This window comes from Aptenodytes forsteri, unplaced genomic scaffold (genome assembly GCF_000699145.1).
Source record: "Aptenodytes forsteri isolate BGI_AS27 unplaced genomic scaffold, ASM69914v1 Scaffold119, whole genome shotgun sequence".
In the NCBI taxonomy this organism is placed as follows: Eukaryota; Metazoa; Chordata; class Aves; order Sphenisciformes; family Spheniscidae; genus Aptenodytes; species Aptenodytes forsteri.
In genome coordinates, this window is record NW_008796165.1 from 7110667 (window position 1) to 7123847 (window position 13181).

The 13181-nt window shown below is 38.3% G+C and overlaps 1 protein-coding gene across 1 annotated transcript in view; it reads right to left on the reverse strand.

The window, feature by feature from the left end:
• The window catches only part of AGBL4 (ATP/GTP binding protein like 4), a 974636-nt gene that overhangs the window by 378037 nt on the left and 583418 nt on the right, over positions 1 to 13181 (reverse strand). The window lies entirely within an intron of this gene.

Here is a 13181-nt window from a genome sequence, read left to right on the forward strand (position 1 = left end):
GTAAACTTGGTAATTCATCCTATATTCTAACCATTATCTATCATCAGTACAGATCTATTTGCACACACAGCAGATTCTGCTGTTCTGCAAAGTGCAGGGCTAGAAAAGGGGATGCTGCAGGATAGGTTGAAAGGGCATTACAGAAAAGTTGCATATGGACCAAATCTGTAACAAAATTACTATACAACCCCTGTTTCATTAGTTAATGGTACTAATCCTTTTCCTTTAGATACACAAAGCCAATAAATGGTTATATTAATCTTTGAATCTCATAAAAAATTGAAGTAAAATATTTTCAAGTCTGAAACATTCTAACATATCTCAAAATTAAGTATTTCAAAACATTATTCTGAAAATAAGTTTGAAGTATTTTAATATTCCTGAAAAGGCGCAGAGGGGACAGGGAATCAAGAGCATAGTCTCCCCAAACGTGCCTGTGATCATAAAATTCTTGCAGAGCAGACAAGGTCTTAAAAAATTCACAAGCTTGGCTACCTGTTCAAGACATTGACAAGGAGAAATGCATTTAAACTCTGAAGTGTTGTCTTTGTACATTGAAAGCTTATGAATAAGAAAACATTTTGAGTCTTCTTATCCACCTGCAAACTGTATTTCACAAAGTGTCCCATGAATATTTTTGAAAGTGCCAATGAGGATGGCATTTGTGAGTGCTTAGTTGCATTGACTTTTGCTTTCTCAAATTAGTATCTCTCCACAGGACCTCAAAATGGTTAGCGTTGACAGTGTAGAAAAGGGAAACAAAGGTAAATCACTGTTTAATGAGGAGCAAGGCATTCATTAGAAATGAATTACACAGATGAAATGCAATTCATTTTGTTACAGATAGAAATGGATCTCTTGTAGGCAAATGGTGATATTACAGCCCAAGGCTATGTAAAGAGAACAGGCACAGAACATGCAGAATAAGACATTAGACAACCTGAAATGAAATGCAGATGGTAGCAATAAATACTAAGACAGATGCAGAAAGAAACAGATAAACAACAAAAACCAGCTAGGCTTATTTTAGATCATTCTCCATTCCCCAGAGCATCACGGATGCTTATCCCAGTAAAACAAAAAGGCAATCCAACTGTTTCAGTTTTGAAAAATAAACCCCTAAGTTTTCATTTATCTGGAAAACATAGGTTCATCAGAAAAGTGAAATAACCCAATTCTACTGTGAGAGAGCGGAGAGGAAAATACGAGAGCCCTTCTTAAAAAAAAAAAATACAAATTTACAGACTAAAGGACAGACTGATGGGTATTCCTGTCTTCTTGGAAGGACAGAAATTTAAGAATAAATAAATCCATATTGAATGAAACAAACAAAAAAAACTTTTCCTGTGACTATGTATTTTGGGGTATCCGATAGACTGAGGAATCCTTTGCTAAAGTATGTTCTCACAATTCCTTAGAGGAAGAGCAGCACATGCATACTGCAGAGCCAGCTTCTCTAGACTGCTTTGCCAAATCATCTTCCACAGAACGTGCAGATTAACTCCTTCTACATTTAAAGAATGCAGATCAGTTTCTATGCTCCGAAATAACCCTTGGCCTCACAACAACATGGACACAATCCAATTACTTCACATAGTTAAAAAAATTGTCTGCTGGCAACTAGCTGAGGTCACCAGTAGCCAGAACCCCATGCAAACTGGAAATGGACACCAGCCATCCTTCCCATGGCCAGGGAAAAGCAAGTCTTGAAACACTCATGGAAAGGGGTCAGAGAGGAGTAAGTGCATGTGCAGGCTACAGTGGAAGTCAGCAAATACTTTCCAACGAATAAAACAACATTAAAATAAAAACAATTTGGAAGAACAGAAATATTTATCTTTTGATTTTGGCTTTTTACTTTTGACTCAATTTAGAAAGGTTATGAACACATTTCATGCACTGAACAACAGAAATGAAAGAAAACACTTAGTCTGGGGTCAAATAAAACAATGCAAATTATCTGAATTCTTCATTCTCTCCACTCCCCTCCCAATTTCTCAGTTTGCCTATGAAATCTATGTTTGCAAAACTTCACTGGTGGACTGAATGTAAAAGTTTACTTATATACCTCCTTACAAATGCTTAGTTTATACATTATCGGTGTGTAACTATCAACACAGTTCTCTCTCATGTTTGGCAAATCTTTTCATTTGACTTTTTGATTTTACTGCTTATCCTGTAAATGAATCAGTAAGTTGAAGAAAGGAACTCTTTTCTCCCCACACAAAATTTGAAGAAACAATGGTGAAAATGAGTTCATATAAGTTAAAGCTCAGGAATTTTTAATTTAGTAAATGAGCAAATAATTTTATGTTCCTCTGCCTTCCAACAACAATACATATAATATTTTCTTACATGTGTTCTGGTTTTTGTAGGCCTATTTATACCTAACACAATTCATCTAGTGTGTTGGAAATGAAAAGGCCTTTTGTTTTTCTTTTTTTTTTAAAGTGCATTTCTAACCTCTGTTGTCTTCTACATTAGCTGCAGATAGAGCCAGAAAAATCTCATTCTGAATTTGAGGCTAATGCTGGAGTACTGGCTCTTGTTCTGTAAATATTAATGGAATTTGGGAAGGGGTGGGAGGGAGTGAGAGGAGACCGGGGGAGGGGTAGGAGAAACATAAACGTGCATTAGAGCAGTTCTTCTTAGGACTCTCTGTCTGTTGTTGTGCCAGCCTACAAAAGACAGGTACAAAAGAAGAATCCAGCAAAAAGCAAAACACGCACAATTTTGAGCTAGAAGAAAACCAGGATATGAACCAAACGGCTGGACAAGCTGCAATTCAGTGCCTGAAGCTACAGAACATGCTAAGAGGGCATTTGTCCGGACTTTGTCCCCAGTCATTTTAATCTTTCTAGAAGTTAAAAGTTATACCTTCCCTTAGATGGCCATGATCAGATTGTCATAAAGTTGTGTCCATTGTTTTTCCTATACATGGCATAAGTGGTTCAGTGATACCAGCTACTGAGAACTAGCACTTAACACACCTAATTAGGTACTTGTAACACAAGTAATACACAGGGTAGAAGCCCGATACAAGAACGGACAACATTGATGCCCTCTGTCCTTTAAGAAGGGACATTCTGGAAGACACATGTAAATTAGGAAAAATTGCTTTTGTGCACAGTAGCCAGAGAACATGGTACTCTGTGATTCAATATACAGAATAAAGCATGCTGGAATAACTGCACTCCAGGAAAAGGCCAGACTTGGAGAGACCTTGCCAGTCAACTCCACAAGGTACTGAAGTACGGAGCTCAAGAGCCAATGCACATGATAGCATCTCTCACCATACGGCCATCTACCAAAGTTGTTCAGGTAGTAAGAAGAAACTGAACTGCTGAGACGTTTCAGAGTGGCTGGGAAGACATGTGGCCTCAGCAGTACTGAAAGAAAAGCCAAAAAAGCAACCCTACATTAGAGAATCCGTATCAACTAGAAAAGGATAAACTGTTCCTGGAATGTTTTCCTCAGTCAGGCCTTCGTTTCAGTGTCAGGATGGGTGGATCCAGGCCAAAAGGTAATACCTTTAAGTCTAGAGCAGCAGGGAACTGAGGCAGACAAAGCGACTTTGACAGGGCAGGAAGTGAGTTGGTTAAATTCAAGTAAAAATATGTTAGTGCTCTAAAATTGCAAACCCTATCGTGGGATGTAGAATAAAGCTATGGAAATCTCAAAGCCTCCTTAAAACATTCCTTACTTTCTAATTTAGAAGTAAGGACTGAACAAACTAATCCCTTCAAAAAATAGTTCAAATGCTGATTTTTTTTCCACCTTTGGAGTAAAAGCTGGAAAAATACAGGAAGAGCGCTGTGCACTCCAAATGGATGAGGGATGGCAGGTCTGGGATCAGTCCAAATAAGGGGCTTGGCAATGCTATAAATCTTACAATAATAAAATGAAAGAACCTTGAGCAAAATTCGTCCTTCCCCTAAGCCTTCAAAAAAATTCCACCCCTTGTGAAAAATGATATACTGACAGATGAAAAAATTTACCATCACCCTTCCCATTTCCAGGCATATACCCAACACATATGGGCAACACCTGTACAAAATTCCTCCCACACTGCTGCACTGAACTGCTTCGCTACTGATTTAGCCAGGTTGCTTCTACAGAGGAGAGAACATCACCTGCCTTGGCAGGTTGTGCATCAGTTACAGTTCATAAAGTAAAAGACACTGAAGAACCAAAGCAAAAACCCCACAAACAAAGGCATACTTGGTGCTTCAAAGCAAATACACACACCAAGCATGACAAGGCATGGATTCCTAAGTGCCGCTTAAACACAAATAAACAATAATTAATGTTGCTGTAACCGAGAAAGAAAACAGCATGATAGTACCAAAGAAAAAAAAAAAAAAACCCCAACCAAAAACAAAAAACCCCACACCTAGTTTATTTGAAACTGGAAAAAAAGAATTAGAAATTACTTTCTTAACTAATTTAATGCAATCATTGAAGAAAGACTTTAACAGGAAGAACAGAAGAGATTTTGGAAAATGTAACAATCCTGCAGGCTCAGAAGATACTCAGGATACAGAGGAAGAAAAACTCGTCTCATAAAAAAAACATCTCTCAGCTAGTAGTACACTGAGATTAAGACCACTACCAAAGGAGAAGAAACTCAGAATGGCAGTAACAGACAACATAGGATAACGGACAGCAGCAAAAATGCGAAAGTTATTTGAAGAGGACAGGCACCACCGAACTTGTTGCAGCTAAAAGGAGGGGTTGTTTGCAAAGGAGTGTTCAACCGGGTGCTGGCACAGCCAATTCAGGATTCGGATAGTGTAATTCAGTATATTGTTTTGCATTTTTTTTACAGACTCGGAGAGCTTTGTTGGAAGGACAGAGAAAAAGAGATTACAGAAATAAACATAGGGCACAGTGAAAACACTACATGAAGTATATTTAGTTGGACAGAAAGGTAGGGCTGGGTGTAAGCAACAAAGCAGACGAAGAAGAATAAAAGACAGCAAGACTTTGGATTGGGAATGACAGAAAAGATTATTTCCCCTCCCCACTCTAAAATCAAGAGAAACAGACAAAAATGGTGAGAAAAATATGTTGGGCCATCCTAAGCATAAGCTAAAAGAAAGATTTCTACCTAAGAATGTCAGGAAAGGAAGCTGACAACAAATTTAAGTGAGAAAAGTTAGGAATAAAAAGGTAGAGCTGAGAGTTGCCATCATCTGGGCTAGTACCACCCTCAAAAATTTAAGAACTAAACAGCCCTGCAGCACTTCCCCAGAAAGAGAAGATGACAATAAACACACAAACAAGTGACTAGAAGAAAGTCTTCAGAACGAAGAGCGAGCAAAGAAGTCAGGGAAGAACAACATATCAAGTAGCACTGTGACAGGCAGGGCCAATAAGCACATGAAGGTGAAGACATGCTCTTGAGGAACTGGCCAAAAAGGCTGTTAAATCTTGTGAAGTGAATTTCAATTAAGTGTAAAAAATAGGAAACAGTGAAAATAATTCTTAATCAAAATGGGAAAAGGCAAGATAGAAAGGTCTTAAACTACCGCTTGACAGGTTTAGAGATGATGGGTAAGAAGGATGATGTGCCAGAAGCCTGAATCAAGACTAGTCACTGATGATGGAGAGAAAGCCACACCTGTTTTGTACAAAGGCTCTAAAGATCGGAAAGAAAGATTAAGGAGCCAAACTCCTACAAAAGCAAAGGACAGATTATATAAACAACTTCTATCCCTACGTTCTGTCTCATCTGAGCATCAGCCCAGATGTAAGTCAGACCTGTGCTGCAAGAAAAACTTAAATGTATCTTCTTTCTTATTTTCCATTATTAACATGAAATCTATTTCTTAACTCAAAAGTTAATACAAAGTCTCTTCAAAAATAACTAAAAAAAAGCAACATGGCTCAAAACAAACTCTGCTAGAAATAATTATTATTCTTTTATTCTTTGTCAGCAAAACTCTCCCTTCCATTTAACTTTTAGTGGTATTAGAAGAGTGTTTGTCTGCAGTAGAAACTGATGGAGCTGGAAGATCAGTAAAGAAAAGACATTATGCCGAGAAACAGGAAATCATGCTCTTTACAAGACTGAGGACAGTTTTAATCCTGGATCAAGTATTTACTTAAATACTGACCTTGAAAAACTCAACCTTTCCATCTCACCGCCCCATCTACCCCACTGAAGTGTTGTGAAAATGTTAATATTTGTACAATACTCTGAACACGTCGAACACAAAGGATTATAGCTATTATGGAACAACTTTCTTAATCCTTTCTGAAACAAATACAATAATACAATATTACCATTAAATTCAAAAGAAGAAACACTCAAAACAAGTAGGATGTTAAAATGCTCTTTTAAATCTTTCCTCTGTACCTGCATATGAAACTCAACTATGGGAATTATTTTTCAAAAGTTTGAACATGGTAAATATTTTACAAAAAACTATTTATAATAAAAGCTATTTCTTTCTTTAAAAGTTCAAAAGTTCATTTAAACAGATCATCAATCTCAATAACAACTACAATTTGTCAATCTGGCTGCCCTGACCGGTCAGTCTGTATGATACTGTAAAAGTATCCTAGGACCAAACCCTGATTATGATTTCATGATCACAAAGGCCACAACGCCACGGAGATATTGCCTACCAGCTATTCAGCAGATAAAGCAGCAGCCTACAGGGAACACTCCAGGAAGCCTCCGCACCTATCTATGCCCAAGGAATGAGCTTGCTATGGAAATAGTGGGTAGATTTATGCATTTTTTAGTTTACATACAAAAATTACAATGTGGTTCAGCCTCTACTATTTTTGAAGGGTTTCTTCAAAAAAAGCAAATAATTGACTGTCTGGCATTTCGGCAATCCACTGGGAAAAAAAATGTTTTACTGTTAAATTACGAAAACAAAAACATTAACTTACATTTTTTTCCCCTTTTCACTCCCCTGCAAATTTTAGCATATTTTAATTAGTAAGTGTTAGTTACCATAGCTACCATAACCACACTATCTCTGAAGTCAATTTTATTAAAATCCTGAAATTCATACTTTTGTTGTATCACAGTTAAGCTTACACAACATCTACAAGCATAACTGGTGTTATGTGGTTCAACATATGTACTAAGACGAAGAGAAATAACAACAGTGTAGGTCACCTGTATGTCTTTATGTCATAAAAATAAGTAAGTGACTTCTGACTGTTAGGATGAAGCAAAAAGCAAATGTGACCGAGGAACAAGCAGGTCAGTTGAGAAGGGTTTAAGACCAAAAAAAAAAAAAAAAAAAAGATATTTTTCCAGAATAAGCACAGTGATACAGGAAAAGAGAAAACTAAATATAAGGGTAAAATCTTCTTGCACAGATTAATCCCAGCTTTTTAATTCCTTTTTACTGGCACTTTATCCTGATGATGACATATAGCCATCACCACTATCATAAGGGTTACTCCAAGCCACTACTTACCAGCTACAGTTTTAAAAGTTCCAAAATTTTTTTGCTGCTGCCATTTAAGCTTTGCGTGAATGTGCCATATTAAGACTTCAATGCTGAAAAAACGGAAATGACACAAAAAAACCCAAAATTGTGCCTTCGTATAAGCCCTTCATATCTCAGATATGCTCCTACAGTAGAATTAAGAAGAAGGGAAAAAAAACCCCACCCTTCATCTTAGAAGAGTTAGAAATAAACCAGAAATGGATCAAACACAAAATGAATGTGAAATTTAGCTTTAAATATTCTTTATGAATACTGCCACGCTTGTATTCAGGACTATATTTAAGAGTGTGATGTAGTTACTTTGTTACACAAAATGATTTGGTAAACCTCTGCATACAGCCAGATCTTTAACCTGGTGAAAAGGTAACACAGCAGTAGCATGCCAGTTAAGCATCTGACAAAGTAGGCCACGCGCTTCAAATATCACAGTAGAAAGTGAAAAAAAAACCCCAAAACAACAACATCGTATTTTGAACACGGTTACTTCAGCACTGCCTAACCTGCTGAGCTTACTTTCTCTCAATGACCACAGAGGGCCATTCGCACGGGAAGACCTGATGCACAGGTACAGCAGGTAGATAGCACAGTTAGGAAGAGCTGGACTTGCTGCTCAAGGGCAGCGACATACAAGCTCGTCCACAGGTACTCCAGAACTATCCCAGGAAGAATCAAACAAATTAAAAAGAGTCTGTGTGGAACCACTACTGGAAGGTTTCCTTCAGTCTCCTCCTGGTGCTTCTTTACTCAGGGCAACACTTGGGATCACCCAAGAAGCAGTTGCAGGTTTTTTGGTTTTTTTTCCTGGTGCCATTTCTCCCCAGGTCCCTGTCACACACCATACGAGTTGCACATCATGATAGGGAACAGACCTAGAGCTTTCTAGGAACAAAGAGTTAGCAAATGCTGTCCCTACCACAATAGTTCATTCAGTCTACAGGCTGCCCTGGGAAAGGAAATGCAACATGTGGGCTATGTATGAACATGGGATGGAGCATGTGTAGAGAGTGGCTACAGGTATGACCTATGCTCTAGGTACTCCAATTCCCCAAGCTGTCTGAATAGAACACGGGGAAAAAATGCACAAAGATGCACAAGACTACAGAAATACCAGTAAAACCTTCACGTTAATGTTATATACATCAAGACCACTTCCTGACCCGAATTTTGTATATTCTTGATATAATCCAAGATTTCATCTTGTCAATTTTCACCTATTCCAGCACTTGAGAAAGTGGATTATATCAAGAACATGTATGAGGTCTTTCCTCCATCAGCTATCCATATCGAAGAAACCTGCTTCAACTTCTTAGTGTGTATCCACCCTCAACCTTACTCAAAACTTAGTCCTAGAATCATTTCATTTAGAATTGTTCTGGGAACAGATATTTTACATCTTTCTGAAATACACAGCAAACTACCTCACCATGAGCTGCACAGGCTTTTGAAGATTTTAAAAAAAAAAATCACCTAACCTATTTTAGTAAGAAGTGGAGCATAACATTTTATAAAGGGGCAAGAAAGAATATGGATGCACACAGGTATTAACGTGTCTGCTGTGGCAGCTAGGGAATTGCTGTGAGAATCTGATGGAGATGCATTTGCTACAGTTGTGTGGGTGGGAAATGTTGAGGGCAGCAGCTAGAGAGAACAATTATTTCTTGTAGTCAGGAAAGAATGCCTCCAATAAGAAGATAGTCACTATTAACTTATTAACAAATGTAGCCCGAAGTAGTGAACTTTAAAAAGTCTCTGAACCTCAGTTCATTCCACCTAATACTCATCACTTTGCAAAGCAAGAAAAGGCTCCAACAGGGTCACCTAAGGATCATGCTAGCTCCTATAAGGTGCACAAACATTGGAACAGGCTGCCCAGGGAAGCGGTTGAGTCACCATCCCTGGAGGTGTTTAAAAGACGTGTAGATGCGGCACTTAGGGACATGGTTTAGTGGACATGGTGGTGTTGGGTTGACGGTTGGACTCGATGATCTTAGAGGTCTCTTCCAACCTTAATGATTCTATGATTCTATGCTTATAGACAAAATTCTGCTCATGACTACATTGGATAAACGTGAAAACGTTGCAAGTGGCACACATATTTCAAGAAGAGGGTCCAGAAAAAACAGCTTTTCAGCATTTTGAGGAGTGGACAGAAAAGAAGAAAGGAAGGGTGTGGATGATCAGAAAGACAGACTCAAACTCTTCCTGAAAAGCCGTCCACTGTTTTTGTATTCTCAACGAGATAGACCAGTTAACATGCCACCTCAAAAAGCTGCTGTATAGTGAAACTCTAGTCTGCTGAGCTATATTTTCCATTCAAGAGGTAAATAAAATTATTCCTTTGTTACTACATAACATCAGTTGCCTGTTAACCAAATGCTGAACTTGTTATGGCACAAAACATTCATTTTAATATGCCTTCTATGGCTTGAAGGTCTAGACCTGTCTTAGTTGGGTGTTAACCTGTCTGGTTTGAGCCCTAGTCTTTGGCTAACTTTTGAAAAAGGTCAAAGGTTCCCAGACCAACATATACCACCATCAGCAGTTCCCAACCATATGCACACAGACACAAGAAAAGTGTACAGCTGCTCAGAGTTCATCTATCGCTCCACTGTAATTCTACTATGTTACTTCTTACTGAAGTATTCAAAAGACGACAGTATTTATCTCCTCAACATACCAAGTCTATTACAATTACCTGATGCTCTGAGCATGCCCAACTTACTTCCCTCTTTTTTTTTTCTTTTTAAATTTGTGATACCTTTACAGCAGTGCTCTCTCCTCTGCAGCAACAATAATATTCCTCACAAGTGTAGAGGCTTACAACCATCCAACCTTGCTACAAAGGATCAAAGAATTGCTTCCAGACTCTCTCAAATGAGGACAATTGTTTCATGAACTCTTTACACAACCAATGCTCCAATAAAACTTTGTACTATGGGCATGAATGTGTATTTATCCCTGTGTGAACTCCTACTTCATAAGGGTAAAAGTTTGAAAAGTATCTAAATTTCTTTAAACAAAACAGGAAAGGAAAAACTTTTTTCAAAAGAAAAAATCGTGATGCTAATATGGGTCTTGTATCTGTGTTCTTCCTCTACTCCTTCCTTTTTTTAGGTCACTAGAAAGGAAAAGCAAGTGGATCTGTTCCTCAGACTATGATTAACTCCCACTGCACGGACAGTGTTTGATCATGAAATATATATAAATAGGTACAACTTTGCTTACTTGAGCAGCCTTGTTAAATCAGTGTATGAAAACTGGGCACCATTCAAAATGTAAGAATACTGTGCAGGCTCAAAAAAAGGTGACTTTTTTCCCCCCTTATTCTTTTTTGTTGTTTGTTTAATATAATATTTGTACCATGACTTTGGTCCCGAAGCCTGTTCCTAACGGGGAATCCTTGGATCAAAGCAGTAAATCCTTAAAGTCACTGATGTACTAATTTGTGCAGGCAAGGGTTCCTTCCAAAAATTCAAAATCAACTTACTATGTATATTTTACATACAAAAGCAACTTTATACAGATTATTTACGTTACTACTAAGGTAGGCTGGAATCCTTTATAACAAACTCCTATACTAGTATGCGAAACGTTACTGCAGACTTGTAAAATTATTTTTAAACTAAATAAGCAGTTTGCATAACATCAGACTTGTAATGTTTGCCATAAAAAGTATCATAATCTGTAAAAATAGAGTTGGTCACTATAAACTGAAAATTGTGCTAAGATGTCTTCATGTAACATCAACTTTTCTCTCCAAGAGTTCAACCATAATAAAACCAAACACCAATATTAAAAACTCTGGGGAGAAAGTGACAACTTTAAAAGTAAGTAAACATATGTTGTATACAAGGGATTAATTCAATTATGGTATTTTTACATGATGCAGGGTGGAAAGAAGAACAGAAGTAAGGATTCATTTGGTGTTCAGGTGAGAAGTTTTCCAAGCATGCAAATTACAGATCTAGTCAGATATATTGAGATGTGATACAGATAGCTGTATGTTTCTGTGGGTTCCTGGCTCAGCAGGAAAATTTCCTGTAGAAATTCAAATCTCTGGGGAGCAATTAGTGTAAAACACTAACACAGGTAACAAGTCTTGTTCTCTGGAGGAAACAGCGTATGTTGGTTTGTTCTGGTTCAAGAGAGATGAAACAAAGGAAAAATGTACAGAAGAACACTTCTCTTAGGTACATACAGACTCTGCCTGGAACAAGGGAATTGAGAAAGTAGGTGCACTTTCTGCTGGAAAACTGAGGCAACGTGGTAGGCTCAACGTGTGAGCAAAACGCCTATTACTAAATATTTCTCTGAAACACTTTAGTTATGTTGAGATGAACATGAGGAACAGAAAGGGGACTGCTGCTGCAGTTCCCCATTGAGAAAGAGGAAGGTGAAGTCCAAACTGGGATGCCTTTGAGAAGAGGCCAAGCAAACCCTGAACGCTGACACTGCTGTCTTCCAAGGATGTGATGGGTAACTTGTAAGAAATACTTCATATACCAATTCTCCTCTGTTATAGACAGAACAGACAAAACACAGGCTGGCATAGGACAACAAAAACTTAGCCTACCAGAGGAGTGGATTCTCCCACTACCTCATTAGTTCTCCTGAACTGCTGGAGTTGCAAATATTCAGAAATTGGAAAAGCTTTACAGGGAAACAACATGCACGTTTGCCTGTTTCTTGTTCTTTCCAGGCATCTGTTTATGGCCACTACTGGAAACAGGATAATGGTAAAAATCACCAAGTCAGGGACCAAATGGGCTGAACTGGTTTAGGAACTGTTATTTTAAAAATTAAAAATAAAATTAAAAAGTACTAGTTTTACGTGACTTTAACACCAAGTCACTCTGTTTAGAGATCAGAACTCAGCGTTGCCTTCTTAGAACTCAATACAAGACAGCAGAGTTTAAGCCCATTCCATATTTGGGGAAACAGACATAACCAGTATTTCTCCCCAAGTGGAAAAGTCAGGATCAGAACCCAATGTCCTCTTTGCTACCCAGACTGACATTTCAAATGGTCACTGCCGTCATTCAATACCCTATGGGGCAAGTCTGCGCTAGCCAGCAATTTGCTACAAACAACAGCAAACTTCTTTTCTATGTCAATTCTGACTATGGCAGCGCATTTTCTGTGGATGCAAGGAAACTACAGAAAGTCTTCAAGGCAACATGCTGCCAGAGTTGTGATTTGGGGGGGACACATAGCAGAAGCACTATCTCGCAACGGCTGAACTCATTTAAATGGCCAAAATATGGGTTTATTTCTTAATATACACTTTCACTGATCCTCTCAGCTAGAGAGACATTCTTAAGTTAAACATGAAACAAACCAAATGTAGCAAAACCAAGCTTAACAAGCATAGTATCTAAAGGTCTAGTTCCACTATTGCCTTCCAATTTGTGAAGTCACTTAAACTAACAAAGTGGATATAAAACAGTACCCCTCTAATTTGGCAAAACGCCGCCAAACTGCAAAGGTGTATAATGACTCCATGCACTATAAATACACCGTGTGTGAAAGCCTTAACTTTTTTTTTTTTTTAAGTTTCTGATTTCATCCCCGCCGCGGTGTAACGATGGGTACTACCAGGGGCTCACGGTTATTTTGGAAACAGCTCCGGAGAAGCACCACGCCTGAGAGTTCACGCAGGAGTGCGGCGCTGCCCGGCCGGGAGCAGCCGCCCCGTGGGACCCC